Consider the following 12,082-nt stretch of genomic DNA (forward strand, 5'->3'; position numbering starts at 1 on the left):
AAGCCACGGTAGTCGGCCCACTGCTTCCAGATCTTGAAATGTTTGCGTGGGCAGCCCCGCGCCTCAAAGACCGGTTTTCAAGGCCCATGAAGTAGTCTAGCCCAGCCTTCCATGCAGACAGGGGAGGGGCCCTCACAGATTTCCATGCCCGAGCCAGGTCACGCTTGGCCACCACCAGGCCCAGGAGCAACAGATGGCGCTTATACATGTTGCCCCCAACCCCTTCCATGATATGCAGCAGGCCCAGCCGGTGGGTTCGAGGAAGATCCCAGCCCAGGACCTCAGCCAGGCAACTCCATACGCCCCTCCAGAATCCAGCCAGGCGTCCACACGACCACACCGTATGTAGCAGGGAGCCAGGCACTTCCCCACAGCGCAGGCACTCCGATGACGCAATCAAACCAGCCTTCCACAGACGTTCACGTGTATAATAGGCACGATGCAGGTATTTGAACTGTATCAGGCGGAGCCGAACCGCAACAGCGGTGCCGCGCGGGGACTCCAGCGCCTCCCTCCAATCGTCCTCATCTAGGGTGCCCACGTCCACCTCCCATGCCTCCCGAAGGGAGCTGAGAGTGGAGGAGCAGTGAATAACAAGTGACTGATAGATCCTAGAGACCTTCTTGTCTCCCAAGTCTCCCATAAACACTTTCGCCTCAAGTGGGCTGAACTCCGGCAGGGAGTCAAGACCGGCAATGCTCGGGGCAAGGGCATGCCGCAGCTGGAGGTAACGGAAGAACTGGGACTGAGGCATCTGGAACTCCACACGGAGTTCCTCAAAGGACTTGAGGGTGGCACCTGATACGACCTGGCCCAGTTGCGTAATTCCAATAGCCTCCCAACCCTCAAACCCGGCCAGGGCCGCCAGTTCCGGGAGCATGCCATTGTGCCACAGCGGCGTTTCAGCTGTTAATTTGCCCCACCAACCCATGCGGCGCAGAGACTGCCGCCACACTGCAAATACCACTTTAGTTACCGACGGCAACCCACGGCGTATACGGGCCGAATAGAGAATAGTGTGGAGCGTGCGATCTCCCATGAGATGTCTCTCCAGGGCATAGGCCGGGTCACTCCTATCCCCATACCACCATTCATTGAGGACAAGCAGGTGTGACGCGTGGTAGTAGGAAAGGAGGTCGGATGTGGCCAAACCACCACTGTATGTGGACAGAAAGCACGTCCTCAGGGCCACCCTGGCTGCACCGCCATCCCACAGGAAGCGGCTCAGCACAGAGTTCACCTGGCGGAACCACTCCATGCCAATGGGGTGCGGGAAGTTTTGGAGTTGGTACAACAGCCTCGGCAGCGCCACCATCTTAAAGATGGCCGACCTCCCAAAGATCGTGAGGGGCATCCTGGACCACGTTTTGACATCTGTCTGGACCCGTTCCCACACCGGCAAGACACTGCGCGCCCAGGCCACGGCCCGCGAGGTCGAGAGGAAGACACCCAGATACTTCAGGCCGTCCGTCGCCACACGCAATTCGGCGGCCCATGGGTCGGCAACCACTCCGCCATCCAGAATCCACAGGGTCGATTTAGTCAGATTAAGGCGAAGCCCTGAGACCTCGCCAAACCCCCGCATGATCTCCAAAACTCGGGGACCCGAGCGCCGCAGATCGGTGAGGAACAGGAGGACGTCGTCCGCATATAGTGCAATCCTATCTGCTAGGTTATCATTCCAGACAAAGCCACGTAGGTGGGCATCCATTCGTATCCGCGACGCCAGGGGCTCCATGGCCAGGGCGAACAGGTAGGGGGACAGCGGGCAACCCTGTCGAGTACCACGTCCGATTTGAAAGCGCCCAGAGACCGCGCCGGCCACACGGACCGACGCCGTAACATTGGTGTATAGGAGACGAATATAGGACAAGAAAACAGGCCCTAGATTGAGGCGGGCCAGCAAGGTGAACAAATACGCCCAACTCACCGAGTCAAAAGCTCGGTCCATGTCCGCAAGAAGAAGTGCGGCCTGTTCATCCCTAGCACCCATGGCGTCGATCGCCGCCTGTGCCCGCCGGATATTATGCCGGGTGGCCCTGCGCGGCATGAACCCGGCCTGGTCAGGGTGGACCAGGTCGGCGATGTGGGGCAGAAGGCGGTTCGCCAGGGCTTTCGCCAAAATCTTGGCCTCGATGTTGAGAAGGGAGATCGGCCTGTAAGAGTCGTGCCGGTCCGGCGCCCTGCCCGGCTTCAAAAAGACCACAATCTCGGCATGACGCCAGTCAGGTGGCAGCTCGCTCCTAGTCCGCGCCGCCTCCAGGGCACTGCGAAAGTGGGGTCCCAGCTGGACGTGGAACTTTTTATAAAATTCGGCAGGATAACCGCTCGGGCCGGGCGCCTTCCCAGTATTCAACTGGCCTAGGGCCTCCCCAAGTTCCTCGGACGTGAGCGGGGCCTCCAAGGCCGTTCTAGTCTCATCCGGGACTGCCTGCGGGAGCAGGTCGTCCAGGTATGAGGCAATCTCGCCCTCCACCAAGGGGTCACGAGGAGCGTATTGTGCCTCGTAGTAGCGGGCAAAGCTAGCCGCCAACAGACCCGGGTCGGTCATGACCGAGCCGTCCTCCGCCGTAAGACCCGGCAGCTCTAGGGTCTGGAAAGTCGCCTGGCAAAGCCTATGCAACATGGTGCAGGACTTATCGCCCCACTGGTATACCCTGCTGCGCGTGGCGAGCCACGCCTGTCGGGCCTCCTCGTATAGAACCGAGGCATACGTCTGCTGGGCCTGCAGGAGCTGTCGCACGACGCCCTCGTCACCCCCGAGCCGACCACGCTGCTCCAGCTCCTCCACGCGGGCCGCGGCAGTCACAATGGCCTCCCGACGTTCCCGCCGAGCAGCCGCACACCAAGTTATATCAATGCCCCGGAGCGTAGGCTTCAGCGCCTCCCACACAACAATTGCATCGACACCCCCCACCAAGTTCTCGCGCCAGAAGTGGTCGATCGCTTCGCGCAAATGCGTCACGTACTCCGGCCGCTGCAGCTGCCAGGCGGACATACGCCAGCGAAAAGGTTGCCGTTTAGAGGGGAGGGTCACGGTGGCCAGGACAGGGGAATGATCTGAGAGGCCCCTGGGGAGTATTGCGGCATCCCTGACACGGCTCAGACATGCACCCGGCACAAACAAATAATCGAGCCTCGAGAAGGACCCATGCACCGCCGATACATACGTGAAGGCCTGTACTGCGGGATGAAAATGCCGCCACACATCAATCCAGCCCAGACTACGCACAGTCGCACACAATCGGGTGGGAGCAGCCGCGGGGGGGGGGTCAGGCACTACATGTGCTCGCCTCAGGCGGTCCAGGCCCACATCCATGACTTCATTCCAGTCACCCCCCACCATGGTCAGGACCTCGGGGATTTCGTCCCACAGCGCAAACAGCCGCTCAGACAATGCCCACTGCAGGGGGGGAGGGGCGTATACACTTCCAAAGACCACCGGCTCGGAACCCAGCAGGCCTTTAATAAAGACAAACCTACCCTGAGGATCAATCCATTGCTTCTCATGAACATAGGCCACCCTACGGTGTACCAATATGGCCACCCCCCGTGACCCCCTTGTAAAGCCAGCATGATAAACCTGTTGATAACCAAACCTCTGAAGGCTAAGGGCCTTGGAGCCCAGCATGTGAGTCTCCTGGAGCAGGAGTACATCCACCATCTCCCTCTTCCCCCACCGCAGCACCGCCCCACGCTTGATCTTATCCAGGATACCCCGCACATTCCATGTCACCACCCGCAGGGTCTTTGAAGGAGACACAGTCGCCGTATCAGCCATTGTCAATACACAGTCCAGAATCCGGAACCCCCTCCCACCCTGGTGCAACCCGCAAATCAACAAAAGTCAAAGCCTCAGACACGTGTGGACCCACCCCCCCAGCCCGCAAACTCAGCACCCCCTTCCCAACCCAGGACCCCCCCAACAATCGCAACACCAGAACTCTCCCCCACGCCCCACACCCACCACCCCAATACCTCAAAAAACGTTGAAGTATCTGTCGCGGCATGGAGAGACCCGGGTCCAAAACAGAGGACCCAGGGCCCGCCATACCAATGGATCCCAACAACCCCACAATGACACACACACCACCCCCCCAACAACACTCACATCCGTGAGGGTCTGAGGCCCACAAATGGTACCCCCCGAGCCCCACTGCGTCCCCATGGCAATAACTGGAGTCTTCACATGGGAACCGACTGGCACATCAAGGACAGAATGAAACAGTCTCACCAGCCAAAGCAGAGCAGTTCAGTATTCAGCATACAAAGTGCGTGCAGACCCAGCAATGTTCAGCTGCCCGCATCGGAGTGCTCCGATTCCCTGGCACCACCCGACTGCGATGCACTGGCGGAAGCCGATCTCTTCTTGGAGCGAGACCTCCGATGGCGGCCCTTCCTGTTTGGGCGATCCGTCCGCTCCGGCGACGATCCCTGGGACCTGCCAGGGTCCAGCCCCGGCTGGGCATGGGGCCTGAGTCGCACCGCCTCATCGGTCCAGCGGAACACCTCCTCCGGGGAATCGAAGAAATGGGACCGAGACTGATATATCACCCGCAGGCGAGCCGGATACAGGAGCGAGTATTGGAGCTTGAGGCCCCTTAGCTTAGCCTTAGCGTCCATGAAGGATTGCCTCTGTTGCTGTACCATCTTCGTGTAGTCCGGGAAAATCATGATAGTATGATTCTCGAAGGCGAGTGAGCCCTTGTTCCTCGCCTCCCGTAGGATAACATCCCGGTCATGATAATTCAGCAGGCGAGCGATGACGGGTCGTGGGCGCTCGCCCTCCGGCGGCCGCTGGGTCAGAGCCCTGTGGGCCCTCTCAATCACGAAGCACGTAGACAGTGCCCCTTCGGGGAGCCAGCTTTCCAGCCACCCGGTTAAGAACCGCTCCATGTTGTCCTTCTCGCACCGCTCCGGAAAGCCAATGAAGCGGAGGTTGTTGCGCCGCGCGCGCCCTTCTGCATCTTCCACGCGGGCCGCCAGTGTCTTTTGGATGCTCTCCACCTCCTCCAACCGCTTCTTTAGGCCACCAATGTCCGCCTCGGTCTCCGTGATACGGGTCTCAGCCCCAGCGATCCGCTCCACCGCGTTGCGGAGGTCCTGGCGCAGGAGCGTGACATCCGCCCCAACCGCCCCAATCTTGGCATCAAGCATGTCTCGGGATTGGGTGATGGCCGCCAGTATAGCTGCATTGTCCGGCCCAGGGCCACCGCTGCCACCGGCCGCCCCGGCGCCACCACTCGGCCCAGTGAATTTATCGATGGGGCCATGTTTAGGCGGGCCACCTCCTCTGTCCCTGGTCATGGCACACGCTGGGCAGGGCGGACACCACCCCCGAACCTTCGGGCACTGTCACAAGTCCTGAACGGGACGGCCCAGATGAGGCCCCAGAGAGGAATGCGGGCCGGCCGCCGAGATCGGGTGTCGCGAAACTCGAGGTCCCGGCGTCACCCAGGCGGGACAGGCCGCACCCGCACTCGTCCCCACGAGCGACCGTCCAAAGTACAAAAAGAAGCTGTGGCTCCGTGGTCTGTGGGCAGCCGTATCCAGTGGGCCGGGCCAGGAGAGGCAGATCGGATGCCACCACCGTCCGCCAGTCCGTCACCGGCCGCCTCAAGGAACCCCGTCTCCAGACTGTCGCGGGGCCACGCCTTGCCGCCACCGCTCGCCGGTCACACAGGGGGAGAGCCGATGAGTAGGAGCTATTGGCACCGTCCCGATCTCCAGACGATCGCGGCCAGAAAGATGAGCCAAGGGCGATGCAGCGGATGCCACCCGCACCCGCCAAATCGCAACTGCCACCAGGCGTCGCGAAACTCGAGGACCCCGGCCTCCGGCCGGTCACCAGGCCGCACTTCACCGCCGCCTCCCTCCGATCACAGGAAGGGAAGAAATGCAGGATCGACACACCAAAGTAGACAGGAGACTTCGCCAGATCGAAAGCAAGCACTGGGTACCAACAGCGGGCTCGGGGGTCAGGATAAATGATCGAATTAAGTCCGGGCCGGCGGGAGCTCTACAAGGCTGCGACCGCCATCTTCGCCCGCCAAGCCACGCCCCCAATGGCAAATACTTTTGCTGCGTATTACAGGTAATTGTACACCGCACGGACCCCCAGGCTGACCGTCACTGCCCTCCTTGACAGGGGCGGAGTGCGCCTTCCCACGCTAGATCCGGGGGCCCAGAAGGATTTGGAACACCCCATCTCCCTGAAGGAGATTGAAGAAGCGATCAGCCTGACCCCGTCGGGCAAGACCCCAGGCCCGGACGGCCTGCCTCAGGAATTTTACGCGGCCTATAGAGGCACCTTGGTCCGTCACTTGGCAAACTTATTTAAAGAAGCGGTGTACCGAGGATCGTTTCCACCAGAGACGGATATCGCCACCATTGTAGTTATCCCGAAAGCCCAACCTCCCCCCGCTCCTGTGCTGAATACCGCCCCATATCCCTGATCAACACCGAAATTAAACTTTACGCCACCATTCTGGCCCAACGACTGAAACCCAACTTGGCCTCATTGGTGCACCCGGACCAATTCGGATTTATGCCGCAGCGGGGGACCTGGCATTGTCTCCGAAGACTGCAGTCAGCCTTGGCACACCGACATCTGATAACCCCTTACTTGGCCCTCCTGTTCATAGACTTTGAAAAAGCCTTTGATTCTGTGGATTGGGAGTATCCGTTAGGGGTACTGGTCGAGAAGGGTTTCAGACCCCACTTTCGCTCTCTGGTTCGAGTCCTCTACGCTCCCCCGAGAGCGCTAGTCCTTGCTAACGGGGTGCTGTCAGAGGCCTTTCCCATCGCCAGGGGCACAAGGCAGGGTTGTGCTCTTTCTCCCTTACTATTCGCCCTGGTGATGGAACCCCTGGTGTCCCTGGTGTGGGCTGAAGAGCGTATTCGTGGATGGGAATGGCCACAGACGGACACGGACAAGATCACGCTATACGCAGACGATGTGCCAGTCTTCCTCTCTGACCCCGCCTCCTCAGGGCCACCGTGCCTCCGAGTCTTGCACGATTTCGAGATTGTCACAGGGCTGCAGCTTAACCCCCGAAAATCTGTGCTAGTCCCTCTGCATCTCTCTAGGGAATGCTTCGAGTAGCAGTCCACCATACCCCTCCGGAGGCTGTCCTTCAAGTATCTGGGGATCTGGATCACCCTACTCCCCGAATTGGGCCGGTCCCTCAACGTGATCCCCTGGTTAAGAGGGCTAAAGAGGATCTCCTTAAATGGAGGGTGCTGCCCCTGAACCCCCTGGGGAGGGTTGCTTTATTCAAAATGATGATCCTCCCAAGGTTCCTCTACCTCCTCCAGAACACACCCTTTTGGTACTCCAAGGTCTGGTTCAGGGAGTTGGACAGCCTAGCCACAAAGTTCCTCTGGAGTGGTGGACGGACCCGGGTGGCTCTGGCTGTTACTCAGATTCCCTCTTACGACGGGGGCATGGGAATGAGACACCTATATCTGTATTTTCTAGCGGTACGTCTACTAGTGATACATGATTGGTTTAACGGGGTGGTCAGACCCGACATACAGGCTTGAACTGAGTGAAATGGGGATAACGCGCGTCCAAGCCATGCTATATGGAGATCCCATTCCATCCAGACTTCCTGCGGTGACGGGCTCGGTGCTCCTGGCATGGCGGGCATTGCTCCGCCACACGAGGTGGCTAGGAAAATTGACCCAGTGCACCCCCCTTTAACTGGGAACATGGCTTTGGGAAGTTAGCGGGCTGCAGGGTTTTAAATCTTGGGATCTTTTTGGTATCTCCCAATTGGGGGATGTGTGGGAAAAAGGCCAGATGTTGTCCTTCCAGATGCTCCAGAACTGCTACTCCCTGCATTCCTCTCAACACTGTAAATATCTACAGTTGAGGCACGCTCTTCTAACACACATTACAGGTGACACGAGGCTCCCCAAATACAGCCCCCGGAAGCTCAGACGCTGATGGGCGACTTGGGGAGGGGAGGGGAGGGGTCTCCCGAATTTACCGCACTTTAGTCAATAACACCTCCACATCACTAGACAAGTTGAAGGACCAATGGGTAGAATGGGTGGGCCCTCTTGACAATGCAGACTGGCGCGATGCCCTCATGGCCCACAGAATAGTTACTGTCTCTGCCAAACTCAAGCTGATTAAGGTCTACTACCTACACGCAGCGTACCTTACCCCCCTGTGCTTACACCGAGCAGGGTTGCGCCCTGATGCGTCCTGCATGCGATGCCAACATGCTCCAGCCGATTTCCTCCACATGGTTGGGTCATGCCCCCGCTTGGGGCAATTCTGGGGTTCCATAGAAGGGGAACTAACAGAGGTGCTGGGCTGGGAAGTCCCCCATGATCCACGTCACACCTTGCTAGGAATCACGGACGGTTTGGATGGGTCCAGGTCTGACAAGTTGTTTTACAGCACAGCTATGATGGTGGCCAAAAGGGACATAGAAAATGAACCTTGAAAATCATTTTCCCAGGATAGTTCCACTTCCATTTTATCTCTAGTGGTTGGAGAAGAAATTAGATGTTTATATATTTGGGATGCGGATGGAGAAAGAGGAAGGACTGACCGAACAGTAGGCGGCGAAAGTGAAGAAGCAGATATGAGTGCCAAACGATTGTAAGTTGACTGGATCAGTAGAATTAAGGAAGCGTTTTTAGATGCATAGGAGGGAGGTAAAGAAAAGCGTGTTTGGGCAACCATAAAAGATATCCAATTATTATCTTGATAGAGTTGATGAACCCAATGAATCCTATAGCAAACCAACCTTTCCAAAAAATAATTATACTATTGATTTTAAGATGTTTATTATACCATATTGGAGATTGCATAAATGTATCCTCAGGAGAGAGATGATTTGTAAATAAAGGTTGGAGGATTTTGCAAGTATTATTTAAAATAGGGAGAGATAATGACAAAGGACGATGTGTAAAAGATAAAAGTTCTTGAAAGGAGAAAGGTTGTTGGAAAGATTTTTTAATAGTAGTCCATAGCAGTAGTAATGGAACATCATCTGTGTCTTGAAGTAAAAGAGAGCATTGCCTTAGAGAAAATGCAATGTGATATGATTGGAAATCTGGAAAATTTAACGCCTTCCAATTGTTTTGGTCTTTTAAGCTTATGTAGAGACATACAAGATTTTTTATTATTCCACAAAAATGTCGATAATATTGAGTAAATTATCTTAAAATGGGAAGTAGGAATATTAACAGGCATATTAGAAATGTAAAAAAGAATTATAGGAACTAACATCATTTTTTTCGTATCAAGATAGCCCCACCATGATAAGAACATAGGGTTCCATCTGGATGTTGTGATAATCTGGCGAAAAACACATCTTGTTCAGTGGGAGGATTTCACATTGTCAAGATTTAATTTATAACCAGACACTGATGCAAATAAGAATTCTTCAGATAGGAAAGCTGGTAAAGAAGTCTGTGGTTCGTGATAAAAAGAGCAAGATATCGTCTGCATAGTCAGAGAGTTTTAAGTGATTAATTCCATATTTAAAGCCTGTCACCTGAGAGTTGGAATGAATTCTGGTTAGGAAGGGTTCGAGAGCAAGTATAAAGAGAAGCGGAGAAAGGGGACATCATTGTCTTACTCCACGATATAAAGGAAAAGGTGACAATATAAGACCATTAGATAAGATGGAGGAAACGAGAGAAGAATATAATAAGGAAATATAATTTCATACATTTCTGACCAGAACTGGACAAGGTAGAGAAAAAAAAGGCCATCCAAATCTATCAAAAGCTTTCTCAGCATCCAAAGAGATGGCTGCTAAGGAGTCTTTATAAGATTTGGCCTTGGTAAGAACATTAAATCAGAGTCTAGTATTATCCGGAAGATGTCTACCTTTAATAAATCCAGATTGTTCCCGCCCAATTAGTAAAGGTAAAAAAGAATCTAAATGAAGAGTTAGAATCTTTGCAACAATCTTGTAGTCTAAGTTAATTAAAGAAATTGGTCTATAGTTTTTGCATAAAGTATGATCTTTACATCTTTGGGGAGAAGGCATATCAAAGCCTCTTGGAAAGAGCCACTGGATTTTTTGGTAGAAAAAAAAGTGAAATAATTGATGTAGTTTAGGAATAAGAATTTGAGAAAAATAAGAGTAAAATTCAACCATGAAGCCATCAGGTCCTGTAGCTTTTCCACATTTAAAATTTTAAATAGCATTAGTAATATCTACATCACTAATATCTTCATCAATACTGAAACATCGAGATCCAAAGAGGAAGGTGGGTTAATAGATGATAAGTATTGAAGTATATCCTCCTGAGGAACAGGGAATTCAGTAGTATAAACAGATTGAAATAATTGGGTAAATTCTACTAAGATATCTTCATTTTGGTAAACCATGTGATTATTGGGAGTAAGAATAGAGATAATCTTGATGCGTTCTTTTTTAACTTTAAGGTAATTGGCTAAAAGTTTCCCTGCTTTATTTTGACCTTCAAAATATCTGGCTGACAATTTGAGTAAAAATGAATTAGCATTGTCTGCGGATATTTTATTGAATTCAAACTTGGTTCTAATAAGTTCTTCTAGACAAGATTTAGAATTTGTGCAAAAAAATGTGTGCTCTCATTGCTTAATGTGTGACGTAAGCGACTGCAATTTATGCAAATAAGATTTTTTCAATGGGATACAAAGGAATTAATAAAGTCCATAGAGGTTGTTTTAAGGGTATCCCAGACGATCTGTGGAGACATGCACAGGGTTTCATTTTCTAAAATGAAATTGGTAGCAAAAGCTTCAAACTTCTGAGTAAAATTGTGATCTAAAAGGAGAGAATTATTAAATCTCCATCTTCTTGTACCTTGAGTAGGTGGTAAGAGATCCACATTTAGAGTAACCGGGGCATGATCAGAAATTAATATAGAACAAATATCCGAATGAATGATATGCTGTAAATGTGCTGTTGAAGTGAACAGACAGATAGTCTATACGAGATATGGAGGAATGTACAGGAGAAAAGAAAGTGTATTCTAGAAGAGTGGGATTACATAATGGCCAAGTGTCTATTAGTGACTGTTGTTGAATAGTGGATGTGAATTGGGAGTGCATAGGAGAGGGATTGAATTTAGACTTAGAATTACGATCAATAATAGTGTCCATAACTAAATTACAATCCCCTCCAACTAATAAATATTTATCTTGAAACAACATCAATTTAGATAATATATAGGCAAAAAAGTAACATCAGGGGCAGTAGGAGCATAAAGATTAAAAAGAGCTATGGGGATGTTATTAATTAACATAGAAGCAAAAATCCATCTACCAGCATCATCAGTACCTTGCATGAGAATCTGTAAGTTAAGACGTTTATGACATAAAATAATGACACCATTACGATGTCCTGAGCCGGGAGAGGCAAGAACACGACCTACCCATTGTCGTTTAAGTTTGGGGATTTCCTTATCCAAACCACCAACCAAAGAACCCAACTACCTCAGATGCATTCTTCTCAACACCTGCTCCGCCCGCAAACACGCCGTCGAACTCTGGGACCTTCTCGAATCTACCTCCCCAGATGTCGCCTTCCTGGCGGAGACCTGGCTGAACCCCACCTCAGCTCCTGACATCGCCATAGTCATCCCTGAAGGCTACAAGGTCACCTGCAGGGACCGTACCAACGGCGTTGGACGAGGACTCGCCATCGTCCACAGGAAAACCCTCAGAGTCTCAACCAACACCGACGACACCCTCAGCACTGCCAAACACATGCACTTCCAGATCCACACCAACCCCAACACCACCCTCAGAGGAACCCTCATCTACAGATCCCCTGGACCCTGACCACAGTTCAGCGACTCCATCGCCAACTTCATCAGCACACACGCCCTCGCCTCCATGGACTACATCCACACCGGGGACCTGAACTTCCACCTCAAGAACAACAACGACACCAACTCCAACACCCCGATCAACAACCTCGCCAATCTTGGACTCAGACAGCTTGTGACAGCACCCAACCACGCCGCCGGCCACACACTCAACCCCATCTTCACCGCAAGCCCCCACGTCACCATCAACCACACCACCGAACCCCACTGGACCGACTACCACTGCTTTCAC

Source organism: Lissotriton vulgaris, chromosome 6 (genome assembly GCF_964263255.1).
Source record: "Lissotriton vulgaris chromosome 6, aLisVul1.2, whole genome shotgun sequence".
Classification (NCBI taxonomy): Eukaryota; Metazoa; Chordata; class Amphibia; order Caudata; family Salamandridae; genus Lissotriton; species Lissotriton vulgaris.